Source organism: Pristiophorus japonicus, chromosome 8 (genome assembly GCF_044704955.1).
Source record: "Pristiophorus japonicus isolate sPriJap1 chromosome 8, sPriJap1.hap1, whole genome shotgun sequence".
Classification (NCBI taxonomy): Eukaryota; Metazoa; Chordata; class Chondrichthyes; family Pristiophoridae; genus Pristiophorus; species Pristiophorus japonicus.
Window position 1 is genome coordinate 130970732 of NC_091984.1, and position 21657 is coordinate 130992388.

General features: G+C 49.4%; 1 protein-coding gene and 1 pseudogene across 1 annotated transcript in view; one reads left to right on the forward strand and one right to left on the reverse strand.

Moving 5' to 3' along the window:
- Nucleotides 1–21657, forward strand: part of astn1 (astrotactin 1) — a 3463295-nt gene that overhangs the window by 3335157 nt on the left and 106481 nt on the right. The window lies entirely within an intron of this gene.
- Nucleotides 1620–1855, reverse strand: LOC139270028 (U2 spliceosomal RNA; annotated as a pseudogene).

The following is a 21657-nucleotide window of genomic DNA, read 5'->3' on the forward strand; positions in this document are numbered from 1 at the left end:
TTTAAGGTCTCAGCCATTTCCACATTTCCCATTATTAAATCCCCCTTCTCATCTTCTAAGGGATCAACATTTACTTTAGTCACTCTTTTCAGTTTTATATATCGGTAAAAGCTTTTACTATCTGTTTTTATGTTTTGCGCAAGTTTACTTTCGTAATCTATCTTTCCTTTCTTTATTGCTTTCTTACTCATTCTTTGCTGTTGTTTAAAATTTTTCCAATCTGCTAGTTTCCCACTAACCTTGGCCACCTTATACACATTGGTTTTTAATTTAATACTCTCCTTTATTTCCTTGGTTATCCACAGCTGGTTATCCCTTCTCTTACCGCCCTTCTTTTTCACTGGAATATATTTTTGTTGAGCACGATGAAAGAGCTCCTTAAAAGTCCTTCACTGTTCCTCAATTGTGCCACCGTTTAGTCTGTGTTCCCAGTCTACTTCAGCCAACTCTGCCCTCATCCCACTGTAGTCCCCTTTGTTTGAGCATGGTACGTTCGTTTGAGACACTACTTCCTCACCCTCAATCTGTATTACAAATTCAACCATACTGTGATCACTCATTCCGAGAGGATCTTTTACTAGGAGATCGTTTATTATTCCTGCCTCATTACACAGGACCAGATCTAAGATAGCTTGCTCCCTTGTAGGTTCTGTAACAAACTGTTCTAAGAAACAGTCCCGTATGCATTCTATGAATTCCTCCTCGAGGCTACCCCGTGCGATTTGATTTGACCAATCGATATGTAGGTTAAAATCCCCCATGATTACTGCCGTTCCTTTTTAACATGCCTCCATTATTCCCTTGATTATTGTCTGCCCCACCGTTAAGTTATTATTTGGGGGCCTATCAACTACGCCCACCAATGACTTTTTCCCCTTACTATCTCTAATCTCCACCCACAATGATTCAACATTTTGTTCATTAGAGCCAATATCATCTCTCACAACTGCCCTGATATCATCCTTTATTAACAGAGCTACCCTACCTCCTTTCCCTTCTTGTCTATCTTTCCGAATTGTCAGATACCCCTGTATGTTTAATTCCCAGTCTTGGCCACCCTGCAACCATGTTTCTGTAATGGCCACCAAATCATACCCATTTGTAATGATTTGTGCCGTCAGCTCATTTACTTTGTTTCAACTGCTGCGTGCGTTTAGCTAAAGTGTTTTAATACTAGTTTTTAAACCATGATTTTTAGTTTTGACCCCTTCTGCAGCCCCTTTATATTCTTACATATTGTCCCTTCCTATCACCTTGTTACACTTACCCCAGTGCTACTCTGCTCTGTTGCCTCCTGCCTTTTGCATTCTTTCTTGGGGTTCTGTTCATCTGAGCTCTCACCCACTCTAACTAGCTCAGAGCCCTCTCCTGGGTTCCCATCCCCTGCCAAGCTAGTTTAAAGCCCTCCCAACCACACTATCAAAACCACCCGTGAGAACATTGGTCCCGTCTCTGTTGAGGTGTAATCTGTCCGACTTGTACAGGTCCCAATTGTTTTTTGTTTTTTTTTTAAATTCGTAGCCAATCGTTCCAATTCTTTGTCAAATCACAAACGCCAGAGGTCACCTTGCACATGCCAAGGATCACTCTGCGCCAATGCTCTTAGCCAAAAGGCCTAGAGCCACTGCACCGTTCCTGGAAGTACTGCAATACCAGGTTCGTGCCATGGAGGTGGATGGGTCAGGTCCCCCACACACCTCCGTGGAGGTGGATGGGTCAAACCTCCCCACCCACCTCCTGTTTCCAAAAATGCAAGCATATACCTTCCTGACCAGGGAGGAACCACCCTGGGGTCATGGTGGCTGGTCAGAAACGGTACTACACTTGATCTTAGCCAACAGGTCCCAATTGTTCATGAAACTAAAGCCCTCCCTCCTGCACCAATGCCCCAGCCACTTATTTATCTGACTAGCCTTCCTATTTCTACCCTCACTAGTACGTGGCACTGACAGTAATTCCGAGATTACCACCTTTGAGGTCCTGGCTTTCAATCTTACTCCTAGCTCCCTAAACTCAGCTTTCAGGACCTCACCCCTCTTTCTACCTATGTCGTTGGTACCAATGTGGACCACAACCACTGGCTTTTCCCCTTCCCTCCCCAGAATGCCCTGCAGTCGTTCCCTGAGGGCCGGTATTAGGAGCACTGCTCTTTTTGATACGTAGTAATGACCTGGACTTGGATATACAGAGCACAGTTTCAAAGTTTGCTGATGACACTAAAATTTGTAAATACAGTAAACAATGAGGAGCATAGTTACAGACTTCAGGACGACCGAGATAGACTGGCGAAATGGGCAGACACATGGCAGATGAAATTTAATGGAAAGAAGTTGTGAAGTGATACAATTTGCTTGGAAGAATGAGGAGAGGCAATGTGAATGAAATGGTACAATTTGAAAGGGGGTGCAGGAACAGAGAGACCAGGAGGTATATGTACACAATCTTTGAAGGACACATTGAAAAGGCTGTTAAATAGCATATGGGATACGAGGCTTTATTAATAGAGTAAAAAAGCCAGGAAGTTCTGCTAAACATTTATAAAATACTGGTTAGGCATCAGTTAGAGTATTGGGTTCAATTCTAGGCACTGCACTTTTGTAAGGATGTCAAGGCCTTGGAGAGGGTGCCAAAGAGTTTTACGAGAATGGTACCGGGGATGAGGGATTTCAGTTATGTGGAGAGACTGGAGAAGCTGGGATTGTTTTCCTTCGAGCAGAGAAGATTAAGAGGAGATTTAAGAGAGCTATTCAAAATCATGAAGGGTTTTTATTATGTATGTAAACATTGTAACTGTGTAAGACTTGCCACCAGAGGGCGCAATTGTTGGAGGCCCAAGGGTCACCTGCACACCTCGTGCAAGGGAGTATAAAAGGTTGTCGGCCATGTTGCTTAGGCACTATGGAATTGTATTAAAGAGACTAAGTTCACATCAGTTTTAGCTCACAGTACTCAGTCTTGTGGAGTTCTTCCATACTTAACAATTGGCGACGAGTGACAGATTACGAACTTTCACGCGGTCATGGCTGCTGTTGATATTTTAGAGAGATTTGTAGAGAGTAATGATTGGGAAGCCTTCGGTGAGCATCTCGACCAGTACTTCGTGGCCAACAAGCTGGATGGGGACAATAAAGCGATCAAGCGCAGGACGATTCTCCTCACCGTGTGTGGGTCCACAATATACGGCCTCATCAAGAATCTGCAAGCACCAGAGAAACCAACATATACAGAGTTGTGTACGCTGGTTCGGAACCACCTCAAGTCAAAGGAGAGCGTCTTAATGGCCAGTTATTGCTTCTACATGCACCACCGCTCCGAGAGCCAGGATGTGGCGAGTTATGTCGCCGACCTGAGATGCCTTGCAGGAACTTGCGAATTTGCTGGATTTTTGGGGAAAATTTCTTTTTGTGCTTGGCATCGACCACGAGGTCATTCTTTGCAAGCTGCTGTCCGCCGAATCCCTAGACCTGAGCAAGGCCATCACGATAGCCCAGGCTTTCATGTCCACGAACGATAATACCAGACAGATATTTTCTCAGCATTGAAGCTCACCGGCAAATACTGTGCATAAAATAACATCGCTAGCAGGCAGAGCTACATATGGCAGGGCCTACACATCTGCAGCTGCAAGACCTAGGATGACTCAGAGTCCACCATCGGGCGTGAATGCAAATCCATTAGCACCATGTTGGCGCTGCGGGGCTAATCATCGAGCCCATCAACGTCGATTCAAACATTACGTGTGTAAAGGCTATGAAACAATGGGGCACCTCCAGTGAATGTGCAAGAGTGCTGCGACTCACCGTGTGGCAGAGTCGGTAGAGGATGATCGATCCGGCGCGGATCACGCAGAACAAACAAGAGAGGCAACTCAACCCGAGGAAGAAATGTATGGGGTACACACCTTCACCATCAAGAGTCCTCCTATCAAGCTGAAAGTCAAATTGAACAGTATTCCGGTATCAATGGAGTTGGACTCGGGGGCGAGTCAGTCAATTATGAGCCAGAAGGCTTTTGAGAAACTGTGGGACAACAAGGCACAAAGGCCCAAACTGAGCCCGATTCAGACAAAGCTGCGCACCTACACCAAAGAGATCATTGGCAGTGCGACAGTTAAGGTATCGTACGATGGAGCTGTGCATGATTTATCACTGTGGATTGTACCAGGCGATGGCCCAATGCTATTCGGCAGAAGCAGGTTGGGAAAGATGCGATGGAACTGGGGTGACATCAAAGCACTACCTTCAGTGGATGATGCCTCGTGCGCCCAAGTGCTGAGCAAGTTTCCATCGCTATTTGAACCAGGCATCGACAACTTCACAGGCACCAAGGTGCAGATCCATCTCGTCCCCGATGCAAGGCACATTGATCACAAGGCTCGAGCGGTTCCATATATGATGAGGGAGAAAGTCGAGATCGAACTGGACAGACTTCAACAAGAGGAAATCATATCGCCAGTTGTGTTCAACGAGTGAGCCAGTCCGATTGTTCCGGTGTTGGAAAGCGATGGCACGGTCAGAAACTGCACAAACTACAAGGTAACGATCAACTGAGTCTCATTACAAGACCAGTACCCACTACCCAATGTGGATGACCTGTTCTCAACATTAGCGGGGGGGAAGTCATTCACCAAATTGGACCTAACCTCCGCCTACATGACACAGGAGCTGGCTGAATCTTCGAAAAGATTGTGCATCAACACACGCAAAGGACTGTTTATATACCACAGATGGCGTTTTGACATTCTCTCGGCTGCTGCCACCTTCGAGAGGAACATGGAGAGTCCGCTAAAATCGGTTCCGTGCACCATTGTGTTTCAAGACGACAAGCTGATCACCGATCATGATACCACCGAACACCTGCACAACCTGGAAGAGGTTCTAAGTTGATTAGACAGAGTGGGACTCAGGCTGAAATGCTCCAAATGTGTTTTCCTGATGCCAGAAGTCAAATTTTTGGGGAGAAGGATTGCGGCAGACGGCATCAGACCCATGGACTCAAAGACAGAGGCCATCAAGAATGCACCCAGACCACAGAATGTGACGGAGCTGCATTTGTCCCTGGGACTCCTCAACTATTTTGGAAACTTTCTACCCGAGTTAAGCACTTTGCTGGAACCATTCCACATGTTGCTATGTAAGGGTGACGACTGGGTTTGGGGTACAGCTCAAAAGACAGCCTTTGAGAAGGACAGAAACCTACTTTGTTCTAATAAGTTACTTGTACTGTATGACCCGTGTAAACGATTAGTGCTAGCTTGTGATGCATCTTCGTACGGGGTCGGCTGTGTGTTACAGCAAACCAATGTATCGGGTAAACTTCAACTGCTTGCATACGCATCTAGAAATCTGTCTAAGGCTGAAAGAGCCTACAGTATAATCGAGAAAGAGGTGTTAGAATTTATATATGGGGTTAACAAAATGCACCAATACCTATTTGGACTTCGTTTTGAGCTTGAAACCAACCACAAACTGCTCATTTCGCTGTTTTCAGAAAGCAAATGTATAAACACCAATGCTTCGTCCTGCATCCAAAGATGGGCACTAACATTGTCCGCCTATGACTATGTTATCCATCACAGACCAGGCACGGAGAACTGTGCTGATGCCCTCAGTCGGCTACCATTGTCCATTACCGGGGTGGAAATGGCGCAGCCCGCAGAGTTGCTGCTGGTCATGGATGCTTTTGAGAGCGAGGGGTCACCCGTCACTGCTCACCAGATCAGGACCTGGACCAGCCAGGATCCTGTGCTATTACTTGTAAAAAGTCGCGTCCTCAATGGGAGCTGGTCGGCCGTTCTCGGGGAAATGCAAGATGAAATTAAGCCGTTTCACTGATGCAAAGAGGAAATGTCCATCCAGTCAGATTGTCTCTTATGGGGGTAATCATGTGGTTTTGCCAAAAAAAGGCAGGGAAATGTTTATACGTGACCTACATAATACCCATCCAGGCATGGTCATGATAAAGGCTATAGCCAGGTCGCATGTTTGGTGGTCCAGCATTGATTCGGACTTAGTCATGTGTACACCAGTGCAACATGTGCTCACAATTGACCAATGCACCAAGAGAGGCTCCATTGAGTCTGTGGTCATGGCCCTCCAAACCATGGTCCAGGAGCCACGTAGATTTTGCCGGTCCCTTTCTCGGAAAGATGTTTTTAGTTGTAGTGGATGCTTACTCTAATAGTTCAAAAGTCCCAGGAATGATCGCAACTCTGACGTGTTGCCGGGCCTGGGCACCCGGCGAATCGCCTCAGTTTTTGATTCAGTGGGCCGGATCCCATCTGCGGCAACCCTCCTGCCCAGGAACTCGACCTCTGGGGCCAAAAACACACACTTGGCCTTTTTCAGCCGCAAGCCTACCCGATCCAATCGGCGTAGCACCTCCTCCAGGTTGCGGAGGTGTTCCTCGGTGACTTGACCCGTTATAAGGATATCGTCTTGGAATACAACCGTTCCAGGGATGGACTTGAGCAAGCTTTCCATGTTTTGCTGAAAGATGGTCGCTGCCGAACGAATGCCAAACTGACACCTGTTGTAGATAAATAGTCCTTTGTGCGTCGTGATGGTGGTCAGAAGCTTGGAATCTTCTGCCAGTACCTGAGTCATGTAGGCCGAAGTGAGGTCCAGCTTCGTGAACAGCTTTCCACCTGCCAGCGTGGCAAAAAGATCCTCCGCTCTCGGAAGCGGGTATTGGTCTTGCAGCGACACTCGGTTGATGGTGGCTTTGTAATCGCCACAAATCCTAACCGAGCCATCTGCTTTGAGGACGGGAACGATGGGACTTGCCCAGTTGCTGAATTCAACGGCCGAAATTATGCCCTCTCTGAGCAGCCTGTCCAGTTCACTTTCAATTTTCTCACGCATCACGTACTGCACCGCTCTGGCTTTGTGGTGCATTGGTCTGGCGTCCGGAGTGATGTGTATCACTACTTTAGTGCCCTTAAATGTTCCGACACCGGGTTGAAAGAGTGACTCGAATTTTTGCAATACCTGTGGGCATGAACTTCGCTCCACGGATGAAATGGTGTGCACATCCCCCCATTTCCAATTCATCTCAGCTAGCCAACTCCTCCCCAAAAGCGCGGGGCCATTTCCCGGAACAATCCAGAGTGGCAGCCTATTCTGTAATCCATTATGCGTTACCACCAAGTTTGCACTGCCCAGCACTGGGATAATCTCTTTGGTGTACGTACGTAGCTGCGTCTCAATGCGTTCCAGTTTGGGCCTGCGAGCTCTATGTGGCCATAGTCTCTCAAATTGCTGGGGACTCATGAGTGACTGGCTAGCTCCCGTATCCAGCTCCATGTGCACCGGGATGCCATTCAGTAAGACTTTCATCATCATGAATCTGCCCTGTTTGGATATTGTTTCTGTAATTGCTATGTGTTTGCTCTGATAACAGTGGTGCTCAACTGTTTTTGGGTTGAATGACCCCTTTTCAAATGGATTAGTAATCAAGGACTTGCCCCCTGCTGTAACATGTAATGATAATACTATATAATACACATATTACAAACTGTTGGATGTAAAGAGTGTTTTTATAATGTTTTTAAGAACACAGGTATTTGCGTAGGGATATCAGTGAGACAGGTGTGTCCGATTCTCACCGCACTCTGTCTCTCCTTGGTATGCTGTTTGACAACGACACACTTGAATCATTCTTCACTTCCAGACGGGACTTGTACTTTGCCTTCATTGCAGCCATAATAGAAAATGATGTTCTACAAATAAGTGCTGTTGGGAATTCTTGGAATGGTGAATAGTACATGTGCTGGTTGTATGGCACTTCTGATTCAGAACTATAATCTTGATCTGAACTGTTGGCGTTAGCAAGATCTGCTTGTAATTTACTTAATGCTGTGCCTGCTGTTCACCTTCCCACCTGTTACATTAATGATAAGTACCGTCCATAAAACTACTGCTTATCTTCGAATTTTAATTACGAACTTTAAAAAGAACTATAATTTGATATTAGCAAAAGCCTCAATTATAATTCAGTGCCAAAGAAGTGAAATTAAAAAAACTCAAAATGTGAAAAAAAAATCCCAAAACGTACAACTGCTCGGGGAGCATCTGCGTCACACCTGTCCGCTGACACGGTGATATATTTGCTTTATGGGTTCTTTGCTTAAGAATTCATAGCAACACATTGCTATTAAGAACTAGTTGTTTTATTAGCAAAGGTTTAGCAATCACACTACACAGTACCAGTTCATCCACTAGGCTCACAACTGCATCCCTGCAATGTATGCACCTGTGAGGATGCCCACAGGTTGGTCGAGCTGTTGAGAGGGAGTGGCCTAGCCAGTCAGGTGATGTTCACAAGACTCCAGCCGGTTAAGTTCGGGAGATCCACGATGAGGCAGGTGGTTGTGAGCCTGGTGGATGAACTGGTAATGTGTAGTGTGATTGTTAAACCTTTGCTAATAAACCAAATAGTTCTTAATAGCAATGTGTTGCTATGAATTCTTCAGCAAAGGACCTATGATAAAAATACATTACAACTCCTCATCGTGGATGACCTAGATCCAACTGACTGGGGTTTTATTGAGTCTTGTGAACACCACGTGAATGGCTCAGCCACTCACAATGCAACAGCTCAACAACTATTTTGTTGTAATCTGTAAAACATAAATCGTTAACTCAAATGCCCCCTGATTGAAGGGGGGGAGGGGGTACTAAAACAGAAACTTTCAAACAAGTGCCCCCTTGTTTTTTTTTGAGAGCACCAATACACAAATTATACAAGTGTCCCCTGGCTAAAAGGGGTGGGGGGGGACACTAAAACCGACAAACTTAAACAAATTAAACTTTGGACATTATGATCAAATTAAGATTTGTTTGTCGGGGGTGATGAGGCACTCCAGTCCCTCCGGCGCCCACCTCTCGCGGAAGGCCGCGAGCATACCGATGGACACCGCGTGCTCCATCTCCAGGGACACCCTCGCTCGGATGTAACCATGGAAGAGAGGCAGGCAGTCGGGCTGAACGACCCCCTCGACCGCCCGCTGCCTGAACTGGCTGATGGCTCCCTTGGCCGTGCCCAGGAGCAGTCCTACGAGGAGGCCCTCGGACCTACCCGCTCCCCTCCGCACAGGGTGCCCAAAGATCAGGAGTGTGGGACTGAAGTGCAACCAGAATTTGAGGAGCAGCCCCATCAAATAATGGAATAGGGGCTGCAACCTCGCACATTCCACAAAAACATGGAACACGGACTCTTCCAGACCGCAGAAATTGCAGGCGGCCTGGGAGCCCGTGAACAGACTTAAAAACTTATTACACAGGACTGCTCTGTGTAACACCCTCCAGGCCAAGTCCCCAATAAATAGAGGGAGGACTCCCACGTAGAGTGCACTCCATTGGGGACCCCCACCTCCTTCGCACGGCAAGATGGTGCGCCATAGCGTGTCCGGACGGCAGACGAGGATGGCAATGTGGAGAGTGTGCAAGAGCAGCCCGTACAGGAAACCCCTCCACGCAGAACTGAAAGGCACGGAGGCGATTTTCCGGAGGAGGCTCAAGTTGTGAGGTGCCGGCTCCCGAGGGACGTTTCGATGAGGAATTCCGTCCGGACGGGGGTCAGTTCGGACGGGATCTCCCCACGTGCTTGAGCTTCCTCGACACATCGAACGGAGTCAGGGCCCAACGCTGTTTTTAGCGACTTGATGGCATTGGCCACGTGCCGGACGTCAGCCCAGGATAGGCGCCGTGCCAGCTCGTCTGGTGCCATCCAGCCCGCTCCTCCGCCATCGAGCAGGTCCCTGACCCTGGTCAACTCGCCAGACACAGCCCTCTTGTCCGCGCAACAGCTCTACAACTCTTTTTGTTGTAATCAATTAAATCAAGTGCCCCCTGATTAAAGGGGCGGACACACCAAATATTTTCAAACTAGTGCCATCTTTTTTTTGCTCTTTTTTTCCCAAGGGCACCAAGAGGCAAATTATACAAGTGCCCCTTAGCTAAAAGGGAGGGGCACTAAAACCTGCAATTAAACAAATTAAACTTTAAACAAAGGTAATCAAATTAAAATTTGGTTGCCAGGGGTGATGATGCACTCCAGTCCCTCTGGCGCCCACCTCTCACGGAAGGCCACGAGCGTACCGGTGGACACCGCGTGCTCCATCTCCAGGGACACCCTGGCCCGGATGTACGCACGGAAGAGAGGCAGGCAGTCGGGTGAACGACTCCCTCGACAGCCCGCTGCCTGGACCGGCTGATGGCCCCCTTGGCCATGCCCATGAGCAGTCCTACGAGGAGGCCCTCGGACCTACCCGCTCCCCTCCGCACAGGGTGCCCAAAGATCAGGAGTGTGGGACTGAAGTGCAACCAGAATTTGAGGAGCAGCCCCTTTAAATAATGAAACAAGGGCTGCAACCTCGCACATTCAATAAAAACATGGAACACAGAAATTGCAGGCGGCCTGGGAGCCCGTGAACCGACTTAAAAATTTATTGCACGAGGCCAAGTCCCCGATAAGTAGTGGGAGGACTCCCGCGTAGAGTGCACTCCATCGGGGACCCCCGCCTCCTCCGGACAGCAAGATGGTACGCCATGGCGTGTCCGGACGGCAGACGAGGATGGCAAGTTTGAGAGTGTGCAGGAGCAGCCCGTACAGGAAACCCCTCTGGGCAGAACTGAAAGGCACGGAGGGTATTTCCCCGAAGGGGCTTAAGTTGTGAGGCGCTGGCTCCTGAGGGAGGTTTCGGGGCTTGGCGCCGATGAGGAATTCCATCCGGATGGGGGTCAGTTCGGACGGGATCTCCCCACGTGCTTGAGCCTCCTCGACACACCTAACGGAGTCAGGGCCAGCGCTGTTTTTAGCGACTCGATGGCATCGGCCGCGCGGCGGACCTCGGCCCAGTTTAGGCGCGTCTGGCGCCATCCAGCCCGCTCCTCCGCCATCGAGCAGGTCCCTGACCCTGGCCACTTCGCCAGCCACAGCAGTCTCGTCCACCTGCCACCCAAAACCTCGGTCGTGGAGGTACGGATTCCTGAGCAGCGGCTCCTGCAGGACAGCCGCCACTCCAGGCGGTGGAGAGCTGCGCTTGGTGGAGACTTTGTTCCAGACCCTGATGAGTTTCTGGTAAAAGACAGGCAGCCCCTGCACGGCGATCCTGACGCCCCACAGGCTCACAAACAGGAGCTGCATGTCATAATTGAGGCTGTACTGCTGGCAGAAGAAATACGTCGCCAGCGCACGCCACCTAGGAGGGGGCTCAACGTAAAGGTATCTCTGCAGCGTTTGAGGATGGAAAGTCGCGAGCTGGGTGCTGACGCACACCAACGACTGACCGCGCTCCCTAAGCGGGAGACTCAAGACCGCGGCAGAGACCCAGTGCTTCCTGTTGTTCCAGAAGAAGTCCACCAGCTTCTTCTGTGTCTTCGTGACAAACGCAGGGGAGGGGTCAAAGTGACCAGCCGGTACCACAGCATTGCGGCCACCAGCTGGTTTATGACGAGCGCTCGACCCCTGTAGGACAGCACTCGGAGCAGTCCTGTCCAGCGCCCTAGGCGAGCGGCGACCTTGGCCTCCAGCTCTTGCCAGTTTGCCGGCCATGCTTCCTCATCGGGGCTAAGGTACACTCCCAGATAGAGGAGATGGGTCGTGCTCCAGGCAAAAGGCCTGAGCTCCTCCGGCAGGCATTCCACCCATCACTGAACCACCAGGAGTCCGGAACATTTCTCCCAGTTGATCCTGGCGGAGGATGCGGCTGAGTAAATCTCCTGGCACTCACGCATCCTCCGCAGGTCAACGGGATCCTCGACCATGAGGAGCACGTCATCGGCATAAGCCGAGAGGACGACCTCCACGCCCGGCCCTTGCAGAGCCAGTCCCGTCAACCTCGTCCGCAGGAGGCGCAGGAAAGGCTCCACGCAGATGGCATATAACTGGCCGGACATTGAGCATCCCTAGCGCACCCCTCTCCCAAAGCAAAGGGGTGCCGTCAAAGACCCATTAACCTTAATCAGACACTCCACGGCGACGTCCAAAAGTCGGATCCAGGAAACGAAATGCGTCTCCAACCCGAAAGCGCGCAGAGTTCCGAACAGATAATCGTGATCCACCCTGTCGAACGCCTTCTCTTGGTCGAGAGATAGGAAGGCGACTGACAGACCAGCCTCCTGGGAATGATGGATGAGGTCCCGGACCAGATCGATGTTATCGTGGATTGTCCGGCCCGGGACCGTGTAGGCCTGGTCGGGGTGGATCATGTGGTCCAGCACAGCGCCAAGGCGAGCAGACATCACCCTGGTGAAGATTTTGTAATCTGTGCTGAGGAGGGAGACCGGTTCTTAAGTAGGCGGATATCGCCCTTCTTGGGCAGCAGGATGATGACTGCCCTGCGCCAAGAGAAGGGCATCTCCCCGGTCGCCAGACTTTCCGCCAGGACCCGCGCGTAGTCGCCCCCCCAGGACGTCCCAGAATGCCCTGTGGAACTCCATGGTCAGCCCGTCCAGCCCCGGGGCTTTTCCCCTCGAGAGCTGGTTGAGGGCGCCGGTCAGCTCCGCCAGGCTTAGCGGAGCTTCCAGATTTTCAGCGCCCTCCGGGCCGACCTTTGGCAGGTCCTCCCACAAAGTTCTACGCGCTTCCTCGCTGGACGGATCTGGAGAGAACAGAGCCCTGGAATAATCTTGGGCCCTGTTGCTGATGCCCTCCGGATCCGAGACGAGAGACCCGTTGTCGGCCAGCAGTGTCAAGAGCTGCTTACGGATCACTTATCTTTCTTCCAGCGAGTAGAAGAAGGGGGAGCCGCAGTCCAGGTCCCGCAGGAACCGGATCCGTGACCTCACGAACGCGCCTCGCTGCAGGTCCTTCAGCGCGGCCTTCTTCACTTCGTACACCGTCCGCGGGGCCGGGTCCTCGGCGACTTGACCGAGACGGGATTCCAGGTCGAGCACCTCCTTTTCCAGGCGCCCCATCCTGGCCGCCTGCCTCTTGGTCGACCCCCTCGCATACTCTTGACAGAAGACACGGACGTGAGCCTTGCCCATGTCCCACCATAGCCTCAAGGAGGGGAAGCCCCCCCTGCTTCCTTCTCAAGTCGGCCCAGAAACAACGGAACGAGTCCTGGAACCGCACATCCTCCAGCAGCCGGTTGTTAAAATGCCAGTACATGGACCCCGTCCTCGCGCGGAGCGAAGCGAGCTCCGCCCACACCAGGTGGTGGTCCGAACATGGCACCGGCCGCATGGAGGCCGCCGGGATGCAGGAAAAGTACGCCCGAGACACGTAAACGTGGTCGATTCTGGACTATCCTACTCCAGGCCTTACCCAAATAAAGGCGCTGGAGTCGGGATGGAGATTTCGCCAGATGTCCACCAAGTCGAAAGACCCGACCAGGTCCCTCAACTTCTCGATCGCCGTCATGCTCTGCGGGGCACCGGAGCGGTCCCTCGCATCGAGGGTGCAGTTAAAATCCCCCCCAAGGACAATGCAGTCGCCGACGTCGACGGAGCCAAGAAGAGCGGACACTTCTTCAAAGAAGCGCGTTTGCTGCGGGCCGGGCTGAGGGGCGTACACGTTCACGAGATGGAGCGGCACGTCCCCCAGGCAAACCATGACGTGCAGCAAACGGCCTGGCACAGGCTCCTCGACCCCCAAGATCTCCGGCTGAAAATGCGAGGCCAGCAAGATGGCCACCCCACAAGAAGTGGCGGTGAGGTGGCTCATGCGGACCTCTCCTTGCCATTCCAGGAGCCACGTGGCTTTGTCTCCCGGAACGGTGTGGGTTTCTTGCAGGAAGCACACCGCATAATTCCCCTCCCGCAGGAGTGAAAAATTGTTAACTCTACGGCGTGCCTCTCTGCCGCCGTTGATGTTGAGGCTGGCTATGGTTATCTTCATGGCAAAAGCAAAGTGCAACCTCTACCTAACCTATTGTGGGGGGTGAGTGGAGTCATTTGTTGACCTCCGCTCCTTCAGCAGCCCAGTGAGGAACGTTTTGAGCCGGCGCAGCTCAAGGCTTTGCGCCTTTGATAAGGGCCCGCCCGCGGCCATGGTTTTAGCGGCGGCACTGACGGACGTGATGAGGAGCGCCGGCTCGGACCATTTTCCTCTCTCTCTGCTCAGTTGTCTTATGAGATATAATTGTTTTTTAGTTACGAGAAAGAGGCTCTCAGAGAGAGGAGAGACAGAGAGAGAGAGAGAGGAAGAGAGAGAGAGAGAGAGAGAGAGGGGGTGGAAAAGAGGAAAGCTGTGAGGGTAAGTCTCCCCACACAATGCTGGGTGGGTGTTGCAGGGGTGCACCTCCCAGATGGTAAACACAGAAAAGTCTTATAAGATGGTCTTCGGGTCGGGGGAGAAGATGTCTTCACCCGGGATAGCTGGAGCTACCCAGGCACAGCACTCCCAACGATGTTAATTAATTGTTTAACGATTCTTCACCCAGGTAGCTCCAGCTAACCCAGGCCAGACAATGGGGGAGGGGTGCTTTAGTGGTGTGTGGGGCCTAGTTTTTAGCAAGAGCCCCACACACACTTCCACACACACACACCCCTCGCTATGTTCCGGCCCTCGAATTAAACTTCTTTCCTCACCCCACCGATAAAACAAAGTCTTTTTGGGGAGTGCACCAATATACAGCCACCTCTAGAATGTAGAGTAATAGCTCTCCCTCCTTCCACACTGGATGATGTTTTTCCAAGTTGTTATTTTTCCCCTTCTCTCCAACTCTCTGTAGCAGTGGTGTTGTTGATGTAGCTGCTCTCCTCCTCTCCCTCAAGGTGTTGAATTGTAGTAGGCCCCTTCCTCCTCTTCCTGGGGTGCACACAGGATTTTTGGGCCATCAGCAGCAGAATTGTATTCCACCACAATCTGTAACCTCATGACCCGGCATATCCCTCACTTTGCCATTACCGTCAAGCTAGGGAACCAACCCTGGTTCAATAAGTTAAAGTGTAGAAGAGCATGCCAGGAGCAGCAGCCGGCATACCTAAAAGTGAAGTGCCAACCTGAGGAAGCTGCAACACAGGACTACATGCATGTTCAACAGCATAAGTAGCAGGCTATAGACAGAGCTAAGCGATTCCACTGTCAATGGATAAGAGCCAAGCTCTGCAGTCCTGCCACTTCCAGTCATGAGTGATGGTGGACCATTAAACAACTAACGGGAGGAGGAGGTTCCATGAATATCCCCATCCTCAATGATGGCGGAGCCCAGCACATAGTGCAAAAGACAAGGCTGAAGCGTTTGCAACCATCTTCAGCCAGAAATGCCGAGTGGATGATCAATATCGGCCTCCTCCTGAGATGCTTACCATCACAGAAGCCAGTCTTCAACCAATTTGATTCACTCCACCTGATTTCAAGAAACAGCTGAGCACACTGGATACAGCAAAGGCTATGGGCCTCGACAACATCCCGGCTGTCCTGCTGAAGACTTGTGCTCCAGAACTAGCTGCTTCTCTAGCCAAGCTGTTCCGGTACAACGACAACACTGGCATCTACCCGACAGTGTGGAAAACTACCCAAGTATGTCCTGTCCACAAAAAGCAGGACAAATCCAATCCCTCCAATTTCTGCCCCATCAGTCTACTCCCAATCATCAGCAAAGTGATGGAAGGTGTCGTTGACAGTGATATCAAGTGGCACTTACCAATAACCTGCTCACCGATGCTCAGTTTGGGTTCTGCCAGGACCACTCGGCTCCAGACTTCATTACAGCCTTGGTCCAAACATGGACAAAAGAGCTGAATTCCAGAGGTGAAGTGAGAGCCACTGTCCTTGACATCAAGGCCAAGTGTGGCATCAAGGAGCCCCAGTAAAACTGAAGTCAATGGGAATCGGTAGAAACTCTCCACTGGCTGGAGTCATAACTAGCACAAAGGAAGATGATTATGGTTTTTGGAGGCCAATCATTACCAACCCAGCACATTGCTGCAGGAGTTTCTCAGGGCAGTGTCGTAGGACCAAACATCTTCAAAAGCTTCATCAATGACCTACCCTCCATCATAAGATCAGAAGTGGGGATGTTCGCTGAAGACTGCACAGTGTTCAGTGCCACTCGCAACTCCTCAGATAATGAATTGGTCCATGCCCAAATACAGTAAGACCTGGATGACATTTAGGCTTGGAATGGTAAGTGGCAAGTAACATTCGCGCCACACAAGTGCCAGGCAATGACTATCTCCAACAAGCGAGAGTCTAACCACCTCCCCTTGATATTCAACGGTTTTACCATTGCCGAATCCCCCACCATCAACATCCTTGGGGTCACAATTGACCAGAAACTTAACTGAACCAGCCACATAAATACTGTGGCAACAAGAGCGGGTCAGAGGCTGGGTATTCGCCAGCGAGTGACTCACCTCCTGACTCCCCAAAGCCTTTCCACCATCTACAAGGCAGAAATCAGGAGTGTGATTGAATACTCTCCTGGATAGAGTGCAGCTCCAACAACACTTGGGAAGCTCGACATCAGCTAGGACAGAGCAGCCCGCTTGATTGACACACCATCCACCAGCTGAAACATTCACTCCCTCCAACATGCACTGTGGCTGCAGTGTGTACCATCTACAAGATGTACTGCAGCAACTCACCAAGGCTTCTTCGACACATCACCCAAACCCGCGACCTCTGCCACCGAGAAACACAAGGGCAGCAGGTGCATGGGAACACCACCACCTCTAAATTCCCTTCCAAGTCACACACCATTCTGACTTGGAAGTATATCGCCGTTCCTTCATCGTTGCTGAGTCAAAATCCTGGAACTCCCTTCCTAACAGCACTGTGGGAGAACCTTCACCACACGGACTGCAGCGGTTTAAGAAGGCGGCTCACCACCAGCTTCTCAGATAGGATTCTTACAGGCAAAAGACCGAGAAGACTTTTGTTCTAACAGACTAGACTTGATCTAAACCGTATCTAATGTGAAAAGGGTTATCATGCAAACCCACTATGCCACCAAACCTTAAGGTGTGTAAATATATGAAAAATAACATGACACTGCAGACACTGTGTGAGTGTAGAGAAGTTTGCAATCAGCTGATCATCCAAGCTGATGCCAAAGATTCTGGATCACTTCCCGTTTTAAGACATGAAAATGTATCCTTTTCTAAAATTAGAATATTTTTATTGAAACGAATGGGTAAATTCTCCTAAGTTACCCCTTTGTAAAGGCATCTAACCACTCAAGCTCCAATGTGCATTGGCTATTATTTACAGAAGAGGAAGACAATTTTTTCCAAAGATGTGGGGGCTGAAATTGCCCTCCGCCCCAAACGGTGCGCACTTACCATTTAGTAAATGTTCTCTCTGGCCCGATGCATGGGGTGGAGAATCCGGCAAAATTTAGCACTTTTTTCCCCCGAAAGCGGAGTGGTGTTCCGGGCGGGTGCAGGGCAGAAGAGCTCGGCTCAGCCGCCGCTCCAAGTCATCAGCGGCGTGCTGACGCGTCACAACATCCCTCCCCTTCAGTTAAAAGGGAGGGCCGCTGCGAGCTCTGCAGCCACCTTTAGTGACGCCCACTGGGCCTGTTAGTGGCCCGGCTGAACCAGGGCCGCCATTGTCAGACCGACTTAGGAATCAGCCGACAATTAAAATAAAATTGCGGCTGCAGCAGTGTGCCCTCCCCTTTAAGGGTGGACACGCTGTCCAGCCAAGGGGCAGTTTCCCGCCGGGGTGAAAGCTGTCGGCGGCACCAAGCGGCAGCCAATCCGCTCCCGTAGGGCGATTTCCTGCAGGGCCATTTCCCATGCGGGGCAGAAAGGGGGTCGTCGCCGATCGTTAAGGGGCATGCGCGACGAGGCGGGAAGACGGCCGGGGCGGTCCTGTATACCGCTGTAAAAATAATAGAGGCCAATTTTCAAAATGTCATTCCCTCTGCGCTGACCGAGCGGTGCGCCCTTACCGACCCTTTTTGAGGCGGCTACGGCTCTTATAGAAAGGGGCAATTTTGGCCCCATGGTCTCTGTTGATGGTCCTGTGAGTTTGTTCAGTGAGCACTGTGCCACACAAGACCAATAACTCTGTGCAGAGCTCACCGATTTTCGCTGGGAAACCAGTTGGGGCACTATGCTGGTTAAGTGAGCGGGAAGTCGATCAGGACTCCTGCTCCCGATTGCTCTCCAGCGACCCTTGTTAGAAATGCAGCTATATGGACACCAGAATGAGGGCAGGCTCAGTCTTAGCTGTCATGTTGCGCGCCCCCTCCCAAGCGCTCTACTCGGAACTCCTACACGGCAAGCAAGCCCCAGATGGGCAGAGGAAACGTTTCAAGGACACCCTCAAAACCTCCTTCATAATATGCAACATCCTCACTGACACCTGGGAGTCCCTGGCCAAAGACCGCCCTAAGTGGAGGAAGTGCATCCGGGAGGGCGCTGAGCACCTCGAGTCTCGTTGCCAAGTTCGCTTTTGAATGCAGAAAACAAGCACAGGCAGCGGAAGGAGCGTGTGGCAAACCAGTCCCACCCACCCGTTTCCTTCAACGACTGTCTGTCCCACCTGCGACAGAGACTGTAATTCTCATATTGGACTGTTCAGTCACATGAGAACTCAATTTTTGGAGTGGAAGCAAGTCTTCCTCGATTTCGAGAAACTGCCTATGATGGATGAGCCCAGCACATCTGGAACCATAGCCTAGCAAGGGTTCAACACCATTTACGGAGGAGGCGTGATGTTCACAAGGCTCAATAAAATCCCAGCCAGTTGGGTCTAGGTCATGCCTGATGAGGCATGCAGTTGTGAGCCTAGTGGACCAAGTGGTAATGTGTAGTCTGATTGCTAAACCTTTGTTAATAAACCAACTAGCTCTGAATAGCAATGTGTTAAACAAAGAACCCACAAATACGTTACAGAGGAGAGGGGAGAAAGTTAGTGAGGAGAGAGAGAGAGAGAAAACAAGCAGGTGCACAACCCAATTTCTGGAGACCTTTGTTAAATGAAGGATATTTGTTTGTTTTGCCTCACTGATGTGTTTTCTTATAAAGAACAGTGTGTTTTCTATAAAGAGGTGCGAAGCACTTTCCCAGCTGCATGATGGTGTTGGTGGAGGTTCTGACTGAAGCTGCGATTCTGAGCCAGCATACGTTAAGGGTATTAGATCAGCACTTTAAATCCCAAAGGCTGTTTTATTTGGAGGTATAAGCAAGTGCAAACTGAGTGAAGAAAGCACATGATTACAAGCTGTACTGTGCGTGTGATCTCCAGCTGGCAGCGTACCCCAGGTAATTTGGAAGACGACCAACGAACATAGCAAGGATTTGCTTCAACGAGCAATAGCCCTTTTCATTAGTCTGTGAAGGAGATTGTGAAAAGAGCTGGCTTAACCTACTAATTCCTCACTATCATTCAGTGTCTTTGCAATGAATGCTTTTTCCTCTTTTTTTTTACAAGTGAAATGGTTAAATAATTTTTCAAAACATGGTACAAGACGCAGTACATGGTATATACAGCTACATGATACATGGTATGTGCAGGCTAATGGAGAGTAGACCCTTCCTCAGGAAATAGGACCAGATAACTCCGCTAAATGAATATCGTGGCATTGTATAAGGTTAGGATCACAGATCACACACAGATCCCAAAGGGTCTTCAGAGTCAAAAGGTTTTTTTATTAAGGGAGCGGTAGTTCAAATATAGTCAAATACAACACACAATCAGGATAGACATAGTAGACATATGACCGTGACAAGTAGCTGGTATTAGTCCCGATCGGACAGTACTTATCTTCACCATCTGCGCTGAAACACCTTCTGGCTCTTTCTTTTATTCTCTTTTTAGGGGTGGGCCTGCTGTAGGATATTGGCAGGATCATTTAACCTATATGTCGGGCTCTTTGTCTCAGCTCTTGGATGAAACCTCCTCTTCACATCCCCCCAAGGTTGGAGTCAGACATGCCATTCTTGGCCTTCAGATGTTTGGAGCTGCCTGTTTTTAGTTATTTATGTTCACGTTGTTCAAGTCGCTTTAGCTATTGTACCGCGGAATGAATCCTTCAATGCTAACACCAGTCTGAAGAGACTTTTTGTCTCAAGTTATTTCTTCCAATTCACAATTGTCATATCTCAAAACCCCTGTGCATTCTGAGGTAATGTCCCCAATTACTCGCACTCTCCCCACAGCTCGAGCTGGCACGATTTGGGTCGGGACAGTTCCGTCCCTGCTGTTGTCTGCAGAGATTCGCCCGCCCTCCCCCCCCGGACAAGTCTAAGACAGTCAAGAAAGGAAAAGCCTGAATAAGTAACAAGCTAAGTTCAATGCTTCCATAATGTGATAATGACCAGATAATCCACTTTTGTTTTGTTGATTGAGGGATAAATATTGGCCGGGACACCGGGGATAACTCCCCTGCTCTTGTTTGAAATAGTGCCATGGGATCTTTTAAGTCCACTTGCGAGAGCGGTTTAACATGGTATTATTCTGTCTCATGTATATGAAATAACCAACAACAATTTGCATTTATATAGCGCTTTTAATATTGTAAAAACATCATAATGCGCTTCACGGGAGTGCTATCAAACAAAAGGGGTGGAAGGATTCAGGAAAGTGTAAATTCAAAAGCAGTAAGTGTGGTGTATGAAATGATACAATGAACTCCATACTGTGAGCCAGTGACTAGGTGTAACCTGCTCAGTCTTTAATGGCTTCCAGAAGTGAAGATACAAAGGTGAAGTTCAGGTTATATACCGGGCCCAGCACGAATGTACCTATGACCCTAGGACCTCCGACGGTGGTGCCACCTGGTGATGGGCAGACCTTATGTACGTACATTACAGTAAGAGAAATGTTAAGGCTGTAGAGCTGACTAGTGATTTGGTATAAGCAGAGTGGGTCAGGAAAAAACAAATAGTTTAACAAAGATAATAAGACATTCGTGACTAAGTTGACATCAGGGAACAATCGAAAAAAGTCAAAGCTAAAGGCACTATATCTGAATGCGTGAAGCATTCTCAACAAAATAGATGAATTAATAGCGCAGATAGAAGTAAATGGGTTTGATTTAATAGCATTACGGAGATGTAGTTGCAGAGTGACCAAGGTTGGGAACTAAATATTCCAGGATACTTGACTTTTAGAATAGATAAGCAAAATGGAAAGGAGGAGGGGTAGCCCTGCTAATAAACGATGGGATAAAGACAGTAGAGAGAAAGGACCTTAGCTTGGAAAATCAAAATGTAAAATCACTTTAGGTGGAGCTAAGAAACAACGGGTAGAAAATACTGGTGGAAGTTGTTTATAGAGCCCCCTCCCCCATCATTAGTTGTAGTGTTGGGCTAAGTATAAATCTGAAAATTAGAGGTGCATTAACAAGGGAAATACATTAATCATGGGGGTCTTTAACCTTCATATAGACCGGGCAAACCAAATTGGCAGGAATAGTATGGAGGACGAGGTCATTGAATGCATTCCAGATAGTTTTCTAGATCAGTATGTCGAGGAACCAACTGTGGAACAGGCTCATTTTGATCTGGTGTTGTGCAATGAGAAAGGGTTAATTAATAACCTTGTAGTTAAAGGGGCCATTACCCAAGAGTGGCCATAATATAATAGAATTTTATATTGAGTTTGAAAGCGATTTAGTTAAGTATGAAACTAGGACCTTCAATCTGAACAAAACAACCTACATCGGTATGAGGGGTGATTGAGTAAGGTAGATTGGGAAACGAAATTAAAGATATGATGGAGATAAGCAATGGCAAACATGTAAAGAAAAAA